Genomic DNA, 24,760 nt, shown 5'->3' with positions numbered 1-24,760 from the left:
AAGTAGTGACGTAAGATGACATTGAAAAAAATTGGAAGATATGGCTTAAAGACGACGTTTCCCATATCGCAGTGCGGCAGGTGGGGTGAGAAAAAGCGCCCTTAAATATATTGAACTTTCTAAAAGTGACATTTTCAGAAGTGTGATAACAAATCTGACCTTACCATTTAAAAAAGCCTTTAATTACAATTCTTAAGACACCAAACTCGAGCTGTTTGCCTGCTCCCAATTGAAAGTAATCACTTATTAAAAGTAATAAGGTAACTCAATGTCATCCTGTGGGAGAGGTAAGCCTTGCAGTAGTGAAAAACGAATTTAAGAGTTTTTCACTAACTGGACATGTAAAACTTAAAACTACATGTCCAACATTTTAAATACATTCCACCCTGCCCTCTGGGCTATGTCGGGGCTACCCTAGGGGTGACTTATATGAATAAAGAAGGAAGGTTTGGGCCTGGCATGAGGTTTATCTTGCCAGGTCGACATTGGCAGTTTAAAAGCTGCCCACACAGTCTGCGATGGCAGGCTTCAGATGTGTTTAAAGGGCTACTTAACTAGGCTGCACAATAGTTGCTGCAGGTCCACTAGTTGTTGAACAGCATGCATGTTAAACACATGAGTTAAAAGTTGTGCATGACTGTTTGCTTTCTAAATAGCTTGCCCCCCATTTCTCGATCGGCGTAAAGCTTGGTTGTTTAGCCTGAAAAATCCTTTACAAATGTGATTGTTCTTTGATGTTCTCTATGTTTTGTCTGTTGAAGGACACAGGACTGTGTCCCACTCTATTCTGTTTGTTCTATAGCCCATTTATTACGTTGAATATTAAATTTACATGTCCGGCTGGACATTTCTAATTGATATAGTACTGATTCTGGGCTATATTTATTTTTTATATACTAAATTGATTTCGAAGGACCATATGTTTTTTGAAATAGCAGGTCCACTAGTAGCATTTAATTTACAGGCCCTGGGCACATGTAATACTACTTTACTAGGGACTTACAAGCAAATTAAATAGGCTGATTGGGTGAAAGGTAATTCTACTATGTTTTTAGGAGAGAGCACAAGCACTTTAGCACTGGTTAGCAGTGGTAAAGTGCACAGAGGCCTAAGTCCAGGAAAAGCAAAGTCAGCAAAACAGGAGGGTTGAAGTCTAAAGGTTAGGGGAGAACCACGCCAAGGATGCCAGGTCTAACACTGAATAAAGTTGACAAGAAGATCTGCATGATACCTTGAGCTATCTGATCTATATTCTGCTCAATGACATGAACCATAGTCCTTTATAAGCTGCACTAATGCACTCACCCATGACACCCAAAAATATCAGGCTTACCAGTCCTATAACTACACCAATTTGGCACCTGATGACTTCAAAATATCACCCACCAAAGGTTATTCATGGTTAAAACACATCATGCAGGGTGTAACTATCAGTAGTGCAGGATGTACTGTGGCACTGAGGCCCAGGGGCATTAGGGGTCTGTTGTACCCCCAATTATTATTTTTTCCCCTACCAAACCAGGGCATAGGGTGCCCATTTTCCTTGCTTGCATTAAGGCCCATGGCAAGCTTGCTATGCTACTGATGTCTTGTGCCCAATCATTCAACCTGTAACTTGTTTGTAACAACAGAAGATATTAGAAACAGAGCTGTGCATCTTTGTTCTGTGCCAGATTGTCTGCCTTTTTTAAATGTATATTGCTGATTGACAGTAAATTCCATCAAGGGTGTAAGGGCCGTCATTGACCCAAAAACCCTGGGTCACCTAGAGAATGTGGAGTACATCTTTCAAAGCTGAGAAACAGAATACTATAACGAAAAACAAAATATGCTGTGAAATGTCCACCTACAGCAGCTCTACACCTAACACCCATTTCAAGATAAGCCCATCAAATTCTGACCAAGCAAACCTTGCACAGGAAGTCTTAAGCACAACACATTCCAGCTAGAAGGACAAACTAGCATATTATGTTTTCTTTTGCTGCAAAATGTGAAAGATGTATTTCAAATGAATTGATTGGTGAAATGTTGTTATCATATAATCATGAAAAGCATTACACTTTAGTGGTACGTGATAGAAAAAAGCAACAGCAAATACCGTATTCTCAGACCTGGGTGTTTCAGTTTTAAGCCCTGAGGTGCCCAATAGTAATGCCTTGTCACAAAGTGGGGTGGAGTCAGCAACTATCACTAACTCCTTCCTTCTCTATAACGAGATAGGTAAGGTACTCCTCTCATTGGATGGCCGATGACCAGGTGATACCATGAGAGGAAGAGATGAGACCTTCTAGCATTCCCTTCCTTCCCCAAGTCTCCTGGAACCTTTGAGGCTTCCGCTTCTCCCTCTTACCACCTATTGTCATCGCCACAGCAGGTATGTCTTATTGTACCTTGGATGCAGGCTTTTTTTTTTTTTTTTTTTGTGTGCATTTTTATATAGCGCGAACTCGATCCGAAGGTATTGGAGCGCTTTACATGAGCACCGTATTTACATTACACATTCAGGCATGGGGAGATTAAGTGATTTGCCCAGAATCACAGGATGTGGACGCGACCCCGAGGCTCGAACCCTGGTTTCCAGCACCAAAGTCGGCAGTCTAGCCGACGGACCACATCCTCTCCCCTTGTATTTGTGAAGGCGGGTGTGTGCTGTGAGTGTGTTTGTGTATGTCCTTGTGAATGGTGTATGTATATGTGCATGCTTGTGAATGGAAGGGTGTCAGGGGGTGTGCATGTGCTTGGGTATGAGTGTGTATGAATGCACTTTTGTGTAAGACAGTGTGCGTGTTTGCGCCTGCCCCGCCCCTTCTGCACATAATGGGCCGTCATGGAAATGTTGTAATTGTATTACAGATTTGTTTTTCGGAATTTCCAGCATTCTTGATACGTTTGTTCATTTTAGTGTACGGGAAGGAAGTGGGCGCGATCTATTGCACTGCACACGCAAGAGCTTGCATCAAGCAGTCTGGCTATTGGTCAATCTGTGGGTTTCTATCGAGTAAGAACTCTCCTGAAAGCAAATGGGCGCGTGATCGCTGTTCAAGAAGCAAGGGCACAGAGCATGCGTTGGCTGCAGTCCTATCTCCCACAGCATCAATTTAGCTGTTATATCACAATGACACCCATTTCCACAATGCACAATTCAGCGCCTAATGCTGTCTGTAGCATATCTCTCTTTCACTTCCTGATGTGACGCCGTTCTGCCTTCCAAAGGAGGTGTGTGTGAACAGAAGGAGGGCTGATGGGACACATGAACTGAGATCGCCACATATTTCCTGCGTCTCCACCTTTAAATTGAGAAATGCGTGTCTGTGTGATACAAATTCTGTTATTCCTCCTTCTTTTCTGTCTAAAAATGGAACCCATACTATTACTTATAATTTCGACGGAATATGCGAAAGTTGCTGTAATGGCTTCAGAAATATTGTGTTTGACAAGTGTCAAAAAGAATAGGAATTTAAAAAAATCTAATTTTAGTAAATTTCTGAGAGGGCTTGGATGTATATAGAATTCTTAGAAAGAGGCGACATTGACATTTCCATATTTTTGTTGAAATGTGCATGGCCACATAGTTATTTCCTGCCAAAGAAAAAAGAACCATAACATTCAGTCAGAAATAAACACTTTAACCCTCATTATAGCTTTTGCAGGATCCGTGGGGCGTCATTTATGGCATTTTGGCATAGAGCAGCGCAGCACGGCAGCATGCTGCACTGTTTTGCGCCAAAGTGAAAGGGCAGGAATGCACCATATTTAAGCAATATAGTGCATTCCTGTCCTTTCTGCCTGCACTGGTGCCGATTTCGCAGCCTAGCATCAATGTATGCACCCTTGCACCGTGGTGCAATGTTGCCTCCGTTGCAGGCAGGATTGTTTCTGTGCAGGAGGGGCACCTTCCTGCACAAAAGCAATCCTAAGAGATGTTTTCTTTCCTCCTTCTTTGTGTGTTGCACAATGCAGCACACATGGAAAGAGGAAAAAACAGGGAGAAATGAAATTATTTCCCCATTACGCTTCACCTCGGGAGGCATACTGATTTGCCGCTTCCCCATGTTTTTTGCCAATCTGGGGCAGGATCAAATTCCATGGGTGTTGCGTGGGAAAAAACAGCACAACCCCAATGGAACACCTCCTGGGTGCAGAGTAAGGTGATGCAGCGATTTGCGCTGCGCCCCTTACTCATGATTTATGAGGCCACTCAAAGCCACGCAGAGTGGCTCTGCATGGTTTCATAAATCGTTATTCGAACTCTGCGTCCCGCATCTACCACCTTACCCGGTGTAAATGTGACGTAGGGCTCTCATAAATATGCCCCTTGGGCCCAGATTTATTGAAAAATCATGCAACACATCTCAGCAAGTAAAGTTGCTGTGCTGCATTAATAAGAGAGAGCAGAACAGCCCCATATCCTCTAAGATGCACTTTTAGCTGCCATGTTCCAATGCAGACAGCCTAGTGCCATAGCGCTAGGATGTCTGTATTGCGTATGGTGATAGGTTTTTATATCGGAAGGGTTATCTTCCAGAACAAAAGTCCTGCTTTAATCCATTTCTCACTTTGTATGTGTGTTGTAGAAGACAGCAGACATGCAAAGAGGGAAAAACAAAGAGAAATGAAAGTTCCTCCTCATTACACCTGCTCCAGGAGGAGCAGGATATTGGCGTAGATCCCTGTCTACAATTCTTTGTAGATTGTAATTTGCATCAAAACGTATGAGTGGTTTCAGGAGAACACCCATGCACAATCCATGGAATGCCCCTTGCTGCAAAGTAACGCAAGGCAGTGCATTATGCTGCTTTTCGTTACTTTGGATTAAAATCCAACACAAATTACAATATACAATTGTAAATCCCACCACAACACTTTTTTTTTAATTGATCTTTATTGGATGTTAGCGGTATACAATGAGATAACAGCCACCGCAACACTTTGCACCAAGTTTGTTTTAAATAGGCGATACAAGCAAGAGGCAAATGGCCTAATTACAATGTAGGTCAGAAAGCATCCGACTGCTGGTCGGAGGCTTTCCGACTGACATTGTAGGTTTAAAGTCCGACCTGCATATTATGATGACAGCGGTCAGAGTTTAAAGTGGCTAGGAAATTCAATGTGGTTCCACTGGGCTCAAGGATCCCGTCGGCCAGTAGGAAAGCCCTCATAATCCCTAAGGGACGGCGTTTCTGCCATCGGGATTATGATGTCGGTTTCCGACAGCCAATTCATGTCAGGAAATAACTTAGTGGGCTCCTAGCAGGGCCCTGTTACCTCCCAGCCCTCCGCATTTGGCCCCCGGGGGCACCTACGGTGCCCTCCTAAACATCCCTGCACCGTGTGGCAGGCAAATATGAGGTACCTGCATACAGTGCTGGGATTTGTTTAAAAACTTACATTTTTCAATGGGAGCTTGTACTGGGGCGTTTTCAACCCATAGCTCAAGCTCCCATTGAAAAGTAGAAGTTTGGGACCGCACTATGTGCGCTTGCATCCTAATTGCCCGGTTGGAACCGCCGACCTACGGTCGGGTGTTCCTGCTCCGAAACGGTGTCGTTCTGAGGCAACTCCGACCGACATCGCAATTAGGGCCAACGTGTTTGTTAACCTGGGCAACTATGTTATAATACCACACCCTGAAATCTCAATACCGAGGGGAAGGGTATCACACATTATTCTGAATTTGTAGCTGAGAGGTGCAAAATTACAGTGTTTGTACCATGTTTCTCACATGCTTTTTCCCTTTTCCCATTCTTTTTCTTCTTGGCTTTCTCACACTTTTTTCCAGATGAAATGTACACGTAAAGGAAAAGTAGTGTGGTTTTCCCACAACAAACTGCAAAATGTAACCCTATTTTTAAACACTATAACCTTGCTGTCACTGGCCCTGGTCTGTCAGCAAAGACATAGTTTTGTTAGGAAGGACCTTTCATGGCTCAGAACTTGAAGGTACATAAATAATTGATATATTCAGTTTATCCTTAATTTGAGTCCTAATCAATTTTTCTTCAAAGAATCACACATTCCTTTTAAATTTCTAATTTCTTGTGGTAGAGCTTCGAATAGGTTAAAATGCTGCCACTGCCCTACTGTGATCCGCAGAATGACTTTTTGTAGTGATTACACCAGACAAGGTAAGTGTAAAAGCACATACTTTATTGACTGTTCATCTCCACAGCTTCCAGGAACTGACAACCTCCTAGGATTGGGATTCAAACCATAGCATTCCATTGTCCTGACAGTGACATCATGAGCATAACAGAATGAATGAACAGCATGCTAATGAGAAACTACTACAACATCTCCTCTCTTTCCATAAATACACAAAGGAAAGAAGAACAGGCACAGGTAGAGGAAAATAGCGAAACAGAGGAAGAAAGAAAGAGAAAATGCACCAAAAACGAGAAGAGGGAAAAAGCAGAAAGCAATCTTAATAGATAACAGAAAGTAAGAGAGATACAATGAACAAGGCGTCCACTTATGCATTCAGAAAAGTTGAACATGCAAAATAAGCCAAATATAAATGAATAACAGAAGTAAAATAGACTAAAGATTTAAATGTTTCGGCGTGGAGGAACATTTCTCAAAAAGGATTTTTCGACCTGAGAGGGCTGGGAAGACCTCAGAAAACTCTCTTGAACATTGGACCTATTTGGAACGGATTCAGGCTGAACAGTGTCCTTCATCTCAAGACCCAATTGCAAAACAACCTTGATGGTAATCTTATAAATCCTAGATCTTTTCCACCAATTTTTTCCATTGACTCTTACAGCAAATCGAGAGATAGCATCCACCTTAACGGGAGGACCAAACTTTGACAGCCCCTTTGGAACATTGAGAGGGGACTTAATCCTGACCAATCCCCCACAGAGACAGAGGACTTAAAGTTGGCCACTTCAGGAACATCGGGATGTGTCGGACTGTGGGAAATGATTGTATGTCTCTGTCTCCCTGTGTCTCCCAGTACCTTGACACCAAACCCCACTTCTTCATCCAAGCAGGACACATATGAAAGGAAGCTTGTCTACCCCTAAGTAAAGCAAAAGGACTAGAACCTGTGATGGAACTAGGGGTAGTACGATGTGCCCACAACATACTTTGGACAGCTTCCTTGATGTCAACTCTGGACGAAACAGCCCACTGAACACACTCAACCAAAATGTGGTTGTTGCACTCAATGAAACCATTTGCCTGTGGGTGATATAACGCCACACGCCGGTGGGTGATACCATACTGAGACAGAAAAACAGACCTTTCCTAGGAAGTGAACTGTACCCCATTGTCAGATATAATCTCATTGGGGAAACCCTCTCTGGCAAACAGACTCTGGAAATACCTGATAACCTCCTGTGAGTTGGGATCTGTCATGAAGTGACCTCCCACCACTTGCTGAAATAATCAGCCACTACCAGAGCGAACTTGTATCTATTCCCCAGCACATTGAAGGGTCCCACAAAGTCGATGGCCAACCTCAACCAGGGACTATCAGGTGCCTCAACCCATTGTACTAGAGCTGACATTATTTTTACAACCTTATCACAGGTAGAACAAGTCATACACATCTCCACAACATCATTGATTTCACGGTCCATAGAAGGCCACTAATACACACTGCGAATCCTTTTCTTGGTGTTCGTCTGCCCAAGATGTCCCTCATGACCATAGTCGATGATGCGACTTCTGAGAGATTCAGGGGGAACAAACTTATCCCCACCCATGATTATCTCTCCACCCTCCAAGGTAAGTTCATCAGCGACCTTGACGAAAACAGGCAAATCACTGTCTAGATATTTTTCCTTGGGCCAACCTGAAACGATAAACCCCTTTACCCTCTTTAGTAGTGAAACTGACTCCATTCTACAAAACCAATCACATTCAGTGAAACAACCCACACCACAAGCATCAACTGCAGCTATCAGGCATTCTTCATCTGCATCATTGTCATGATCAAATTTCCCTAAGGGCAAAGGAGACCTGGAGAGATAATCAGCTCATGTGTTTCGCCCACCAGGGATATGCACCACCCCATAATTGTACTGCAGCAACTTGGAACTCAACCTAGCAATTTTGGGAATGTGGTCTTTGACAATCTTACCCTCTAGGATGGGAATGAGAGGCTTATGGTCAGTAAGAAGTGTAAACGTCTTCCCCCACAAAAACATTTGAAACGCTCAACAGCCCAACAACATGCAAGCACTTCACGCTCAATGACCGAGTAGTTTGTTTCACTCAGGCGTAATGCTCGGGCGGTGAAACCTATATAAACTCTTTTCCTTGCTTGACTTGGGCGATCATCTTTACCGAGACCATCTAGACTGGCATCAACAGAAACCGTACACTGAAAGAGGGGGTCAAAAGGGGTAAGAATGTTGCATGGCACTAACTCCTTTTGGATCTTCAAAAACTTTTCTTGACAGGAGTCATCCCAAAGAAACACAGATTTTCTCTTGAGGAGACCCCTCATATGGACAGTCTTGGCAGCAAAATTAGAAATAAATTTGGGGTAAAATTCATACAAACCTAGGAATGAGGAAACTTGTTACTTGGAGGTGGGACAATGAGCATTAGAAATAGCCTCAATGAGACCTTCTCTTGGCACAATACCATCACCAGAAATACGGTGTCCCAGATATTCAATGGAATCAACACCAAAAACACACTTGAACTTGTTTGCAACGATACACTTGCCTTCCAAGCTCTCCAAAACATCGGCAAGATTCTTGTCATGCGACTCCTTGCTCTTTCCAGCCACCAAAATATTATCTTGGAAGACGACCGTATCCGGACGCGCTCCAAAACCTTCTCCATAACACACTGGAAAACTGAGGCCACCCAGGCCAGTCCGAAGGGCATCCTCCTAAATTGGAAGGTACCGACAGGTGATACAAAAGCAGTCAAGTGCTTGCAAACAGGATCCAACTCAACCTGATGGTATGCTGATGCTAAGTCAATCTTGGAGAAGAACTTTGCACCAGCAAATTTTGAAAGGATGTCATCAATACGGGGAAGAGGGTGAGAATCCACCCAAATCTCCCTATTGAGGCTGCACAAGTACGTACAAAGCCTGAGAGTTCCATTCTTTTTGCGCGCAACCACCAAGGGAGATAACCACAGCAAGGACTTAATGAGTTCAATCACTCCTGATTCACACATTTTCTTAAGCTCCAATGACAAGTCATCCCTGATACTAAAAGGCATATTACGTAACTTGGGCTTGATCGGGAGAGCCCCTTCCTTGACCTTAATAAAGTGTTTGAATCCTTTAACACAGCCAAGTTTGTCACCAAATACTTTGGGAAACTTCATGGACCACGAAACTAAACTCTCCCCTTCGAATTGTTCACCCACCACTGAAACCTGTTCAGTGGTGCCAGGCCTGAGAGTCATCCCAAACAACCCCTGGTGATACCAACCAAGAATTTTGAGACCCTTCTTGGCCACATACACCTTCCCATGGATGTGCCTATCCTTAAAAACTAGAGAAGTCAAAAAGAACCCGGTCAAATCAATTTTTCTCCCTTCATAAGAGACAGGACTTCTGTCAGGGGGATTGAGGGGTCTGTTACCCCAAGTGCTCTCAAACAACTCTTCTGTAATCATAGATATGTGCACCCCCGAATCCACCAACAGGTTCAGACACTTCCCATCCACCAACACATCAACAATAGGATCGACACAATCTTCGGAATCATCTTTAACAACCACTACAAAATCAGTAAGAGAGCTAACAACTTCCCAAACAGGATCACTCTTTGGTTCCTCTGAATACACATTTATACTTCCCCGGAAACTGCACATTTTGGGGAAATGGCCTTGTTTCCCACATTTCCGACAAGAAGCATTCTTTGCCGACACCCCTAGAATTGGCAAAATGCGATGGGAAACCACACTTATTACAAACATTTTTTGAGTAAGAACCTTTCTTCTCAGTTTTTGTAGAAACAAAGCTGCTCCCTCTTTGTTCAGATTGCAGCTTGGCTTTGTCTGTCTGAATTTTTTCACTCAAATCCTTATGATCCTTAACCAAACCTACAACATTCTTCTCTGGTTTGAGCTCTTTGCATGCTTTTTGAGAGAGCTCAATACTCTTGACAATGGTAACCGTTTCTTCCAACGAAGGATTCTTTAAAGTGAGCAATTTCTGTCGGACCTTCTTGTCCCTACAATGCACCACAATTTGGTCACAAATAAGTTGAGAAGTGAAATGTTCAAATTTGCACTCTGAAGCAAGAATGTGCAAAGCAGCTACATAAGACACTATGCTCTCATCACTCTCCTGCTCTCTAGTGAAAAACTTGTGCCTAGCAACTACTAGACTGCTCTCCACATCAAACTGTTTCACCAACATACCCACAGCTTGATCATGGACATTTAATTCTTCGTCACCCAAAAGCTAGAGGAGGTAGATATTCCAAAACAGCTTGACTCTCGAACCCCAGATTATGCTCTAAGATGAAGAGCTTCTATTCAGCACAAAATCTAGAGCCCCCCATACCACCAAGATATTTTACCAATGCTCTATACCACATTTTCCACTTGACAAACGGATCACCTGGAAGCTGTAAGAAAGGGGGAGGGGGTTGTACATTCTGCATGGTGAAAAAAAGTGAAGAAATACAATCCGCCTGTGAAATAAAAGGAATGACACAGCAATAGTCCACCTGTGAAATAAAAGGATTAAAAAATTGCAATTTCAAAACTGTATAGATCTGTAGACAAGCAATGATACATCTGTTAAATTAAGGTGCAGGTACTGCAATGATGGCGAGATGGTCACTATACAGAGTAGATCCATGAAAACCACACAGGTTTCAATTGGAAAACAGTCATTGTTGTGCCGCTTCCCCTCGAGGAAAAAATGCGTGGAAAACCGTGTCACACTTGTTGAAACCGTGTCACACTTGTTGATCCGCTGCTAACACTGCTCCAAAAACATCAAACGCAGCTCCTATTGCCCTGCTTACACAATAAATGTGCTTAAAAATGTACTTACACGGCGATGCCCCCAAAACGTCTTGTTTCCCCACAAATGACGTTTAGACTCAGGGCAAAGATTCCACACTTCAACCAGGTTGTCGAAATGCCTAGTATGCCACCAAGACTTCCGCTTGTCTTCCGTTGCCTCGGATGCCTTCTGCTTGCTTTCCGCCGTAAACTAGGTTGGGAAACGAAACGTCCACATGCATCAGAAGGATACCTGACAGACGCGCTGCTTGACTCTTCCACGTAGTATCCAAGGAAACCAAACAACGTGCACCACTGATGCACTTCTGACTGCGGCCCACATGTGACAGAAGGATACGTGACAGACGCGATGCTTGGCTCTTCCACGTAGTATCCAAGGAAACCAAACAACGCGCACCACTAACGAGCTGCTGAATGCGGCCTTCTTGTCACCAAGGAAACCAGGAATAACGAGCAAATGGTGACGCACTCCCCGTCTTTGCTAACTCCTGCCAGGGATTCTAGTGCGCCATCAGAAGTGGAAAAACTCCTGTGAGAGAAGGATCTCTCCCCAAACAAACTGCATGGACAAGTCCTAGTAAGGAAGGATCCCAGCACCCGATTGTGTACCTTTCAGGCAGTCAAACAAGTCTCCAATGCAAGACGCAGCAGCAAAGGACAACCACACCTGCAAAAGCTAGCAGGGTGTAGATGCCTAAATACACAGCGTCTTCCCAATTGGCGGTAAAGATGTAGCAGGTCAAGGGAAAATGAAGGAACAACTCACCAGCAATGTAGCAGGAAGGAGACCAAAATAGTAACGCAGGATGGACGTGATAGACCACTTCTGTGAGGAGATCCAAAGAAAGATGATTCTTCTCCGCACTGCAGACAACCAGAATGTCTCAAGAAAAAAGGAAAAGCAGGAGACTGTCACTGCACACGTGGGTGGAGAAAGGAACAGTCATTCTCGTCGCCAAATTTGTAGTGATTACACCAGACAACGTAAGTGTAAGAGCACATACATTATTGACTGTTTATCTCCACAGCTTCCAGGAACTGACAACCTCCTGGGATTGGGATTCCATTGTCATGACAGTGACATCATAAGCATAACAGAATGAATGAACATCATGCTAATGAGAAACTACTACACTTTTCCTGATTTTGAGGAAGGGATACCAGTGAGCCAGAATCTTCAATTCCAGGGGGTATCTATGCATTAAAATCCATCAATTATAAGTGTCCCCCATAATGGGGAATAAGCACAAGAACCCAGGTACACAAGGTCCTTTACTTTTGGTTTTTCACCAATTCTAATGACAAATATGCTGACATTTGTTATGAGCATAGAGCAGGTGGTTAATGCCAGCAGGCGTGTCAGTCATGTTCAATGGTTGGAGATTGAGAGGTAGGAATGTCAGGGAAGACTGTGTCTAGGTGGTGTTTGGCAGGTGGTAGTGTTGTATATTTTCTCATGGCGCTGAAGGGGCATTGCCCCTGCATGTAGCCACTTCTTCTATCCCTGTAGCAGTGTGCACCCAGTGAAACAGAACTCAGGGTCTCCATACCCAGAAATGTCAGTTCCAGAGACACCAGCCTCCTTGTATTTGCCTGAAGAGGTATCCACCCAGACTTAATGATCCAGAGGAATACTCCTGCTAATAATAAGGGCCCAAGTGGCTTATTACCTGCTATATCACTGTCAGTGCTTCTGTGTCTCCCACCAATGTAGTACTTGAAACACTCATGGTTTATTTAGAGTAAGGAAACTTTAACAGATACATATCTTTCCTAGTCACCACTGACACCATGTTCCTTGATGAATGGCAGGACAATTACTATATAGCTACCTCACAAGAAGGAAAGCTACATCATCAAGATATCTTTATGATGAGCTTTCCACCTGTCTTAAGAGGAGCTCTTGTATTTGTATTAAATTTAAAGGAGGCACAGAATGATATTCTATCTTCAATTCGACAATCTACTCATCCTGTTTTCAATGGAAATCTAAATAAAATAGGAGCATTACCATATTTTATGGAAGAGGTTAACACTGCTAAAGAAATAAACTATTTCATCTGGTTACATATTGTATATTGCCCAGAATCTGACTACTGCCATCACAGCTTTAAGGCCATCTTTAAATCAGATTAATATAAGATTTGGCTTTTTAAAGATTGCTCATATATGGTGAGTCTCTGTACCGTCACAAGGCTACCATGCAGCAAGTGACGGCAAGTCTCCATTTATCGACCAACCCTCTAGCTCTAGAAAGGTAACCCAAGGAACACGTTCACTGTGATATGGGCCTGCTAGTAAAGCACTTTTGAGAGCTGCTCTTAGCTTCCAGTCCAGTTCTGCCCATAGCGCATCTAACCAAATTACCAATCTACTCCAACCGCTACAGCTCTATGACCTCAAAATACCTCACTGATATTCACATCCACTACAGTAGCACTGCCAGACAATCACATTACTTACTTCCAAAGTTGTGCTAAGTCCTTGAATCGCTACTACTTATCATCTCTGCACTACCATCCTTCTTGTACTAGTATATCACAATACCACGCTACATCAACCACTACCACCATCAAATTCACCCTACCACTCTCACTAGTACACTTCCCTTTCAAAGCTTTCTACGACTATTCAAAGAATAACACTGTCAGACACCCCTACCCACTATGGCTCTGATTATGAGTGGCATGGTGCCTCCCGACCCTGTTTCAGCAGGGGTCCGAATTATGAGTTGGGTGGTATTTACCACTGGTTATTACGGATTCATAAAATAGCTCATCCTTTATTAAATTTCAGCAGGTCAAAAATGCCAGAATTTGATGTATGTGAAATGATGGAAAAGAGAATACTGAGAAACCACATTGGACGAAACCAAATCATGGAAACCCAGTTTTAAGGAAATTTAATTTTAAGAGATTCAAAAACATTATAAATTAATGGAAAAATAATTTTAATGAAAAATCAAAAGTACAATAAAGCTGGGGGGGAATATTTGGGTAGTTTTTAGATTCAGGGATGTTTGATGTTGGGTTAGGTGAAGAAAGAGGTTTTTAGGGTTCAGGGTTGGGTGAACTGTAGGAATTGTGAGAGTTTTTAGGAATCACAGATGAATGGAGTTTAGAGGAGGTGACTGGTTAATGGATGGGTGATTGTAGGGGGGCGTTGAGAAGCTTTTAGGGTTCATGGATGGGTGGAGATGGGTAGCTTAAGGGGACTCTAAGGATTTAGGGGTGGGTGTAGTTTAGGCGTGATGAAGGGTTTTTATAGAACAGGGATGGGTGAAGTTTAAGGTTCATGAATGGCTGGAGTTTAGACTTGGTGAGGGCTTTTTAGGGTGCTGCTGTAGATGGCTTTTAAGAGTTGTGAGGGGGTCAGGAGCCAGCAAAGTAAAACATTCAAAATAATTGTTTGACAATGTAAAATATATAAATCAAAAATAATGTTCCCTGAAGTAAAGCAATACATATCTCTGACAAAAATGTTTCTAAAAGAAAGACCTGCAACCATTGCATTTACACCTTACAAAATAAGCATGCAAAAACCAATTTCGAAAAAAAAAGACATTCAATAAATTGGTTCTATGAAATGCTGGATGCCATTTATCCTGCAACTTTCCATTGAATGGTTCAGGTCAAATGGTTTCTCAGCAATGGTATTACATGAAATCTTTCTACTATGCAATCATATTCAACTGCTGGAATTTAGCCGTCAAAAAGTATTTACTGTACCATGCAGTTGTTTGTGCTGTAAACTAAAGATTTTGCATGGTTTACTCCAGAAATGCATAATAGGTGGCATACATAGAATCCGATAAATGAAGTACCCCAATGTATAATTATTTATCTGATGTGATACAAAGAACCTGGATTCCAACACACTCGGAATCGTGCCTATGACTCCACCACTGCACTGTCACCACCACATTTTCAGTGCAGTCCTCTGCAATATTGCCATCGTTTCCCAGTATCAGAATCCAGCAGCCAGCACTGCACATCCTTATCCATCACTGAACTACTCTGCAAAGGAGCACACTGCCATCGGCAATCTACTGCACTACTTCATCCACACCATTGCGCTGCCATCGTCCTACACATCAAATCGAAGTCTTATTGTTCTCAGCATCTGCCAGAACAATAAAAGTTGTTACATTATAGAAAAGTATGTTTCTATTTAAACTAGAATCCAGTGGACATCAATGAAAAAACATAAGTTAAGAGTGAGACAATCACGCAGCCAGCAACGGTATCCTGTTGTGAATAAGTCAATACAAATTCCTTTTCTAAGGCACCTATTTGCCCCAGCTTTCGCACAACTATACGATCCATCTACAAGTCAAGCATCCACCTACATGTTTTATGGCCTCCACTATTGACCCCTATAGGTAATGAAGCATGTGGACAGCATGTAACATACCACTGCAAATATATCTTTCCATTCCATTCATAAAACTTTATTGTGGCACAAATGGCCATAAAAGCACAATTTGAAAACAGTAGATTAAAATAGTCAAAATACAAATACATAAAAGATAAAAAGAGAGTCAACAATCCACGCTCTATAGCAGCATTTCCAGGCATCAGCCATCTTAAGAACAGGACATAAAGTGCTTATGCAAAATACATTAGGTAGCTAGTACCCATCAGTTTTTCCAAGCATTTTTTCTCCATTTTGTATTATAAGTTTAAAATTACGCTTCGCCTAAAAAGGGTGCCTAGGAAAACGGAAAAAATGCATTTACTCAGCCAGCATATTTGCCGAGTAAATGCATTTTTTCAGTCTTCCTATAGCAAAGTGTAAATGCGTTGGTAAATTGTTTGATGTCATAACTTTTTAATATTTATGACAGCCACTTTTTGCAAAGGGCTAGTGACGTTGCTCAAAAAATGATGAAATGTAAAAATGTGTCGCTTTATCTTAACCCATTTAACCGTGTCTACTCTTGTTGGAAGGGTTCCTAAACCCAACTTAAGATACAACATGTAACGAGTTTAATGCCAATATGACTCAAAGCCAACATTTGTAGGGAAGGTACTTGTACATCAGTGATCCATATCTGGCTACATGAAGAGCTTTTCTGAGCTTCAAGAGTCGAAATTCCTCCTTGATTGAGTCACTCGTGCTGGCCTTAATACGTATAGCTGGCAGAGTCCCGCTTTTATTAGGGTTGCCTTAACATGTGATATCCGTCTATTTGTAGCAGCTCTGTCGTAGGATGTCACCTCCAACGTGGACCTTAAATACGTTCCAACTTGGGGGTTCCTGTGCAGTGGGACCCAATACAAAATGGAGAGGAGGTCAATTGTATCAGCCAAGGATGTGATACCGAGCTCTGATTAAAGAGTTGCCAAAGAAGTTCCTACAATAATAATTGCAATGGCCCTGTGGTACTCTTTTCGCATATGGATACCTGCACAAACTCCATTTGAAAGGTTTCTAAAACACGCAAGGGTGGGAGGAGGCGCTTCCAGGGCACTTTAAATGATAACGAGCCTTGACGCAGTTGTAGACAGAGTTAGATGCAACCACGACCCAATGGATTGCCATATAGTTCGATACGGAATTAACTTGATGTGTTCACACATTAAGATCCATAAAGTGGTGACTTTATTCATAGGACTAGTCCTGATGAGACCCTGCTAATATCTGAAGGGTCGAAGTGTGGACAGTGGATCCCCTGGCTATTGATTGTTTGAATTGATAACCACTTAGGACTGTGACTCAAAGCAGGTTCATATTCGTCTATGTAGAGAATACCGGGGATCATTACCTTATGTTGAATTTTGGTTTTAATTGTATGTAATCACTTGTGCACTTCACTTTCACTGTGTCATCTGCACTTTGATACTTTTTATGATAAATGTCTGTCCTCACTCTGATACTTATTATGATAAATGTCCTTCACCAAAGTGATGTTTGTAATATATATATATATATATATATATATATATATATATATATATATATATATATATATATATATATATATATATATATATATATATTATCTACTGGCGGTCGCCAGTAGATAGTTATAGTTAGGACCGTGTTTCCATAGGAAATCTGAAAATTCTATTTTGAATAACTTTGGCGCCGGTTGACGGATCCTCGCGAAATTTCCAAAACTAATGGGGCGCTCCGCTCAGCCCCTACCCTGAAAGTCTCGGGGTGATTCGTCAAGCGGGGGCTGAGAAAAAAGGGGGGACCCAAAACGCATTTTCCCCATGCATTTTCCCATAGGAGCTTTAGTCGAAGGTACAGCCCGAACGGCTGAACAGAATTACTTGAAATTTGGCAAAGAGGTAGTCCTCAGGTCAGGGATGTGCCTTTTGCATATATGGAGACAATCTGTTCAGTAGTTCCTGAGAAAATTGCAGTTAAAAGCACATACATATCTATAGCCGCGCACCGTACGCTCACCGTACGCGCACGGTGCGCGCACCCTAACGTGCGCGAGCGTAATTTTGATTGGTGGATTCATGACAGTCAACATTTGAATCGGTCGAAATCAGGAAGTGTCGGCCGCCATTTTGTGTGTTGTGTGTGTGACAGGGAAAAAGAAAGGTGTAGAACGTGAAAAGGGGGCAGGGTAGAGAGTTCCTGACCCCCTAGCCTTTGTCAGGGGGTCCCTGCAGGACCCTTAAGGGTGAAAAAAACATTTTATTTTTTTTTCAAAAAATCGCGGGGTGCGCGCATAGTGCGCGCACCCCCAGCCGCCATTTTGAGTTTCAGAGGTAGAAGAGAGGTAAAAACACAAGTGGAGAATGTGAAAAGGGGGCAGGGTAGAGAGTCCCTGACCCCCTAGGCCTTGTCCTCTTAGGTCTCAAAAAAAAAAAATGAAAAAAAATATCGTGAGGTGCGCGCACCGTGCGCGCACCGTGGCAAAGAAAACATAAAAAAATAGATTAAAAAATCAAGTATAAGTGTTTAGATGTTGGTTGGCTCTAAAAAGAGCCGTTGTGTTAATTGAGTGTTTTTTTGTACCTGCAAGTAAGTACCGATGCAGAGTCTAAAGTTCAAGAGGAAGACTCTGTTGCCTTCATCTGTGAAATGAACACCGTCTCCTCTATAAATGCCTTGCATGTTGTAACGCAAGTTGTTGTGGTATATAGAACCCATACCATAGTCTCTGAGGAAAGCAGAAACAGACTTATTGACGTGCTTTCTTGCTTTGTCAATCTGTGGACAATATTGGTTGGACCAGTTCCACTTTTGCCTTTGGCATATATTAGAATATACAAAGGTAGTTTGTGGAAAAAGTGACATCAATTGCACAAAGGTGTCCTTAACAAGCATTTCCAGACCTACCCCAGTTAAAGTGCCTAGGTCATTTCCACCACAGTGCACAATTATAAGGTCAGGCTGTGGGAGATGTAGAAAGGATTTCACCAAGGGCATTAATTGGTGCCACTTTAACCCTCTCTGACCAATCCATTTAATGTCTACATTTGGCAAAGCAAGGTCTTTGAAAATACCTCTTTTTTCTGCATACTTTTCACTCCAGAAGACATACCCTACAATCCACACTGTGAACATCTTTCAAGGAGATCTGGATGCACTCAGAAGGTGTCTTTCAGTAGAATGGCAATATGAAAAGAAAGATAGTTGTAAAATGGAGGCTTACAAATTTTTTTTAATAAAAGAGCTCATTGGCTGTTTCAGATCATTCTACACTAAAAACTAGGCTGTAAGTTTCAATTTTTAAAAGCATGTTTTTTATTGGTTCAGAAAAATGTGTACCCACAGAACATTACTTTAGATTTGCTGTCAGGTTTTAAAAGTAAAGCACTCTTGCTCTTTGGATTAGAAACATTGTGTGCTGAACTTCTGACCTCACTGCTCACACCAGTGTTACATGACATGTTGCTATGGTAGGAGGCAGACGTCATGTGGGGGGTAGGGATCATTTGGAAAGGGTTGGAATTTGCAACCAATAGAAATGTGTGTTTCCATATGAAAAAATGTGGGAAGCACTGTGATTTGAAGTTAACATGTATATGTGTGAAAAAAGAGAGGGAAACATTGCCATTTACTGGTTCTGCTGAGAGGTGTACAGTTCAGAGATTCTGGCTCTGATAATCTGCTGTGTGAGTGCCACATTTCTTTCTCAACTAACTACTATTAAAGGTGAGTTATGAATTTGAGAGGGGATGTATGCGGTGCATTTTGATAAAAAAAAATGTAAATGAGATTCTTGTTTTAAAGTTGTGTTTTACATTTTATGTTTTGGAAGATATTTAACTGCCTTGAACTTGTCAGATATTATGGAGTATGTCTTCAAAATAAGTAAAGGTGTACTGGTATCAACCAGGAATATTGTTTTCTGCCTAGAATCACACCACGAGTCTGTGTGCACACAGGAATTTGTTGTCAGAGATTTAATTTGTGGTGGTCTGGTTCTGTAAGACTTGCATTCATAGGAAAGGGGCAGCTTGTTTTCTTGAACTGTGATGGTTTGCACTTTGTGGTATTTCAGATAGCAGTGTGTAACGCTAACACATTTAATGTCACTAAGGCTCATTTCCTTTGCTCTAGTCTAATCACTCACCCAGGTTCCACATGCTCATGCTCTCAAGTAGCTGGTAGGACATGTGCTCTTTTCTGTCTCTCTAAACTATAAGGAAAATGTGTCAGGCTCTTACAGTAATTATCACTTGTAAAACCACAGCGGTAAATGTGCTTTGAAATTACCAAAGAAAAATCGTTTTCTGCCTAGAATCACACCATGAGTCTGTGTGCACACAGGAATTTGTTGTCAGAGATTTAATTTGTGGTGGTCTGGTTCTGTAAGACTTGCATTCGTAGGAAAGGGGCAGCTTGTTTTCTTGAACTGTGATGGTTTGCACTGTGTGGTATTTCAGATAGCAGTGTGTAACGCTAACACATTTAATGTCACTAAGGCTCATTTCCTTTGCTCTAGTCTAATCACTCACCCAGGTTCCACATGCTCATGCTCTCAAGTAGCTGTTAGGGCATGTGCTCTTTTCTGCCTCTCTAAACTATAAGGAAAATCTGTCAGGCTCTTACAGTAATTATCACTTGTAAAACCACAGCGGTAAATGTGCTTTGAAATTACCAAAGAAAAATCGTTTTCTGCCTAGAATCACACCATGAGTCTGTGTGCACACAGGAATTTGTTGTCAGAGATTTAATTCGTGTTGCTCTTGTTCTGTAAGACTTGCATTCGTAGGAAAGGGGCAGCTTGTATTCTTGAACTGTGATGGTTTGCATTCAGCAGAAATCACTATCTCACATATGAGAGGCAAATGCTAACACATTTGAAAACAACAGGGTAGATTTTCCTTCCTCACCTGCCATGGGTGAGGTAGATCCTACATGTTCAAAACTGCAATTAACCCTTACCCCACATGTACTCTTACATACCTCTGTGCAGTCTTCATGCAGTTCTGCAAGCGTCCATGCAGATCTCTCTTGCACCTGACAATACACAGTCTCCAGAAGCATGCTCTTAGCACACAGGCAGTTGCTTCTCCTGCACTCCCATGCTAAGTATTCAGCACTGTGTGGTATTTTAGATAGTAGTGTGTTACGCTACCACATTCAACATCACCAATGCTCATTTCCTTTGCTTTAGTCTAATCACTCACCCAGGTTCCACATGCTCATGCTCTCAAGTAGCTGTTAGGACATGTGCTCTTTTCTGCCTCTCTAAACTATAAGGAAAATGTGTCAGACTCTTACAGTAATTATCACTTGCAAAACCACAGCAGTAAATGTGCTTTGAAATTGCCAATGAAAAATCGTTTTCTGCCTAGAATCACACCATGAGTCTGTGTGCACACAGGAATTTGTTGTCAGAGATTTAATTCGTGGTGGTCTGGTTCTGCAAGACTTGCATTCGTAGGAAAGGGGCAGCTTGTTTTCTTGAACTGTGAAGGTTTGCACTGTGTGGTATTTCAGATCGCAGTGTGTAATGCTAAAACATTAAATGTCACCAAGGCTCATTTCCTTTGCTCTAGTCTAATCACTCACCCAGGTTCCACATGCTCATGCTCTCAAGTAGCTGTTAGGATATGTGCTCTTTTCTGCCTCTCTAAACTATAAGGAAAATGTGTCAGGCTCTTACAGAAATTATCACTTGCAAAACCATAGCGGTAAATGTGCATTTAAATTGCCAATGAAAAATCGTTTTAAGCCTAGAATCACACCATGAGTCTGTGTGCACACAGGATTTTGTTGTTAGAGATTTAATTCGTGTTGCACTTGTTCTCTAAGACTTGCACTTGCAGGAAAGGGGCAGCTTGTTTTCTTGAACTGTGATGGTTAGCATTCAGCACAAATCACTATCTTACAAATGAGAGGAAAATGCTAACACATTTGAAATCAACATGGTAGATTTTCCTTCCTCTCCTGCCATGGGTGAGGTAGTTCCTACATGTTCAAAAATGCAATTAACCCTTACCCCACATGTACTCTTAGATACATCTGTGCAGTCTTCATGAAGTTCTGCAAGCATCCATGCAGATCTCTCTTGCACCTGACAATACACAGTCTCCAGAAGCACGCTCTTAGCACACAGGCAGTTGCTTCTCCTGCACTCCCATGCTAAGTATTCAGCACTGTGTGGTATTTTAGATAGTAGTGTGTTACGCTACCACATTCAACATCACCAATGCTCATTTCCTTTGCTCTAGACTAATCACTCACCCAGGTTCCACATGCTCATGCTCTCAAGTAGCTGTTAGGACATGTGCTCTTTTCTGCCTCTCTAAACTATAAGGGAAATGTGTCAGACTCTTACAGTAATTATCACTTGCAAAACCACAGCAGAAATTGTGCTTTGCAATTGCCAATGAAAAATCATTTTCTGCCGAGAATCACACCATGAGTCTGTGTGCACACAGGAATTTGTTGTCAGAGATTTTATTCGTGTTGGTTTTGGTTCTGTAAGACTTGCATTCGTAGGAAAGGGACAGCTTGTTTTCTTGAACTGTGATGGTTTGCATTCAGCAGAAATCACTATCTCACAAATGAGAGGCAAATGCTAACACATTTGAAAACAACAGGGTATATTTTCCTTCCACACCTGCCATGGGTGAGGTAGATCCTACATGTTCAAAACTGCAATTAACCCTTATACCACATGTACTCTTACATACATCTGTGCAGTCTTCATGCAGTTCTGCAAGCGTCAATGCAGATCTCTCTTGCACCTGACAATACACAGTCTCCAAAAGTACGCTCATAGCACACAGGCAGTTGCTTCTCCTGCACTCCCATGCTAAGTATTCAGCATTGTGTGGTATTTCAGCTAGTAGTGTGTTACGCTACCACATTCAACATCACCAAGGCTCATTTCCTTTGCTCTAGTCTAATCACTCATCCAGGTTCCACATGCTCATGCTCTCAAGTAGCTGTTAGGACATGTGCTCTTTTCTGATTCTATAAACTATAAGGAAAATGTGTCAGACTCTTACAGTAATTATCACTTGCTCAACCACAGTAGTAAATGTGCTTTGAAATTGCCAATCAAATATTGGTTTCTGCCTAGAATCACACCATGAGTCTGTGTGCAAACAGGAATTGTTGTCAGAGATTTAATTTGTGTAGCTTTTATTGTGTAAGACTTGCAGTCGTAGGAAAGGGATAGCTCATACGATATGTTTTGAAATGCTCATAAAAAATATAGTAATATATATAAATTACATAAAGGTATTTTTTTTGTTTCTTTCAGGTATTGCTCAAGAAGACTGAAATACATTAAAGATGACTATAAAATCAAGAAAGAGAAAAGAACAGCAACAACATCTATATTTGAAGACAACTGGACAGAAAAAATAGTTGAAGAACCTCATGTTGGAAAAAAGAAAAAGCCTTCTGGTAAGCAGACTAAGGATTTTTTTTTAAATATCTTCAAGCAAAGAAAAAATGTAGGAAATATATCCACTGGAAATAGTGTTTCAAGTAGAAAGCAACCAGACAATCAACAGAACATACTAAATGCTAATGTACAAACAGAAGTAAGAAAGAATGACTTAAAAAGAAAAATAGATTTTAAAAACATTCGTAGAAAAATGTTTAAGAGAAGAGTGATGTTCAATTTGCTAAAGGATGTGAAAAAATATAGGAAGAAAGCCAAATTTTATAAGAAAAAGAAACATATTGAAACAATTGTTGCCAAGGCTTTGGAGTTAAAAAGGAAACTATTCATTTTAATTTTGAACAGGATCCGTACATTAGATAAATTAGTGAATGTAATGAAGTCAAAAAGCAAAAGAAAAAGGGAAGTGAAAAAAAATACTTTTGTAAAGTGTTCTTGGGAGAATGGAAGCATAGTTCAAGTACTGAACCATTTTTTAATGAAGAGAGCTATCTTCAAAGTAATAGTTTGCTGCATGCAGTTGACACCAGTGGTCGAGCATATGAAGTTAAGGATGGTTGTGTAATGGAAAAGGAGAAAATGGTTCCAAGAAATGAGGAAGAAGTGTTAGCTGATGAGGTTATGGAGAGACGTCCTAAAGCCCCAGTGTACACTTGGAATTGTAGTAGTATTTGTACTGTACGACAGGAATCTATTGATAAATTTCGTGACTTTCTAAGAGAATATAGTAAAAAAAGTGTTAAACAGAAGATTAAGGTGCTTCAAAGACTAGATCCATGCAGAGTGAGAGAGAATACTGGTTGCAAGGACATTCTCTGGCTTGTCTTTCTAGGAAAGTTTGTCAAAGTGTTTTTCACCATTTTAGGATGCTGGCAGTTCATCATACTGAAATGAGAAAGTTTGTGAGAAGATTGTATTTTGCTAAAATTCCAGCACTAAAGTTACATGAGTTGAATAGTGCTCTGTTCCGTGGATCTGTAACAGATGTGAAGAAGGTTTGTGAGGATATTGAGTTTTGTTACTTTGGTCCAGAGCAAGAAAGAGCAGGAAATGACACAGTTATTGAAGAAAATGTGGAAGAGAATGTAGAACCCACTGTTAGTAAAACATTTGAAGATCAAATGACAAAATGTACTATCATCTCTAGTGAAAGACCAAATTTTACTTGTATTTGTTGCCGGAGAAGCCATTACAAAAATCAAACAAGGAAGGTTGATCTCTATAAAAAAAGTAAAAAAGAAAATAATTCTAAGTGGAAGGATTTTGCTGCATATTTATTCCTGGAAATTGTTTTGATTTGGGTGAAGATCAGCATATTTGTAAATATTGTTATAACAAGTTAGAAGAAAATAAAATGCCTGCTAGAGCTGTACATAATAATTTAGAATTGGTTGATATTCCTGCAGAACTTAGTGATTTAAATACGTATGAGTCTATACTCATTCAATGTGTCCATCCGTTTCAGACTATAGTTCGTACGGAGTCAAAAGAAGAAGAAATTTATGAACATTTCAGCATACATCCTCTTCATTCTAAAGAAGTTATGGGAAACACTATTGATCTCTTTCAGATGAAAAAAGCAAAAGGAACTCCCGTGAGTGTATGGGAGGAGAGCTTGGAAGCTCGTTGTTTTCCCCAGCTGTTTCCTACAGGAAAAGGTGGACGATATGATGAACGTCCAGTACAGATTCCTGCTTCTGAGTATCGGACTACAAGATTATATGCAGAAGATCCAAGATTTCATCAAAGTATTCCTTATTTGTTCCATCTTTTATTTGAAAGTGACTTATCAGCACTATCTTATGCAGTAAATCACATTTTGAAAACTGGAGTACATCTACATAATGTGTCTGCAAAGGATTTTCTGAACAAAGTGCAACAGCGAGATGATCATTTGGAATCACAATTAATTAATCTGATGGCTTGTCAGCGTGGGACTAATGAATATTGGTACCGACGCCATGG

The 24,760-nt window shown here is 41.3% G+C and overlaps 1 protein-coding gene across 2 annotated transcripts in view; it reads left to right on the top strand.

The window, feature by feature from the left end:
• Positions 1–2,234: 2,234 nt before the first annotated feature.
• The window catches only part of LOC146823179 (putative G protein-coupled receptor 141), a 264,196-nt gene continuing 241,670 nt past the window's right edge, over positions 2,235–24,760 (top strand). The window contains exon 1 of one of the 2 annotated variants that reach the window (XM_085607463.1): positions 2,235–2,374. The gene's annotated coding sequence lies outside the window, so the exon portion shown is untranslated. The remainder of the gene's footprint in view (positions 2,375–24,760) is intronic. The other variant, XM_085607461.1, reaches the window with a different exon arrangement.

Source organism: Triturus cristatus, chromosome 5_2, assembly GCF_964204655.1.
Source record: "Triturus cristatus chromosome 5_2, aTriCri1.1, whole genome shotgun sequence".
NCBI lineage: Eukaryota > Metazoa > Chordata > Amphibia > Caudata > Salamandridae > Triturus > Triturus cristatus.
The sequence above is the reverse complement of the archived record's forward strand: the minus strand, read 5'-3'. Positions and strand labels throughout refer to the sequence as shown.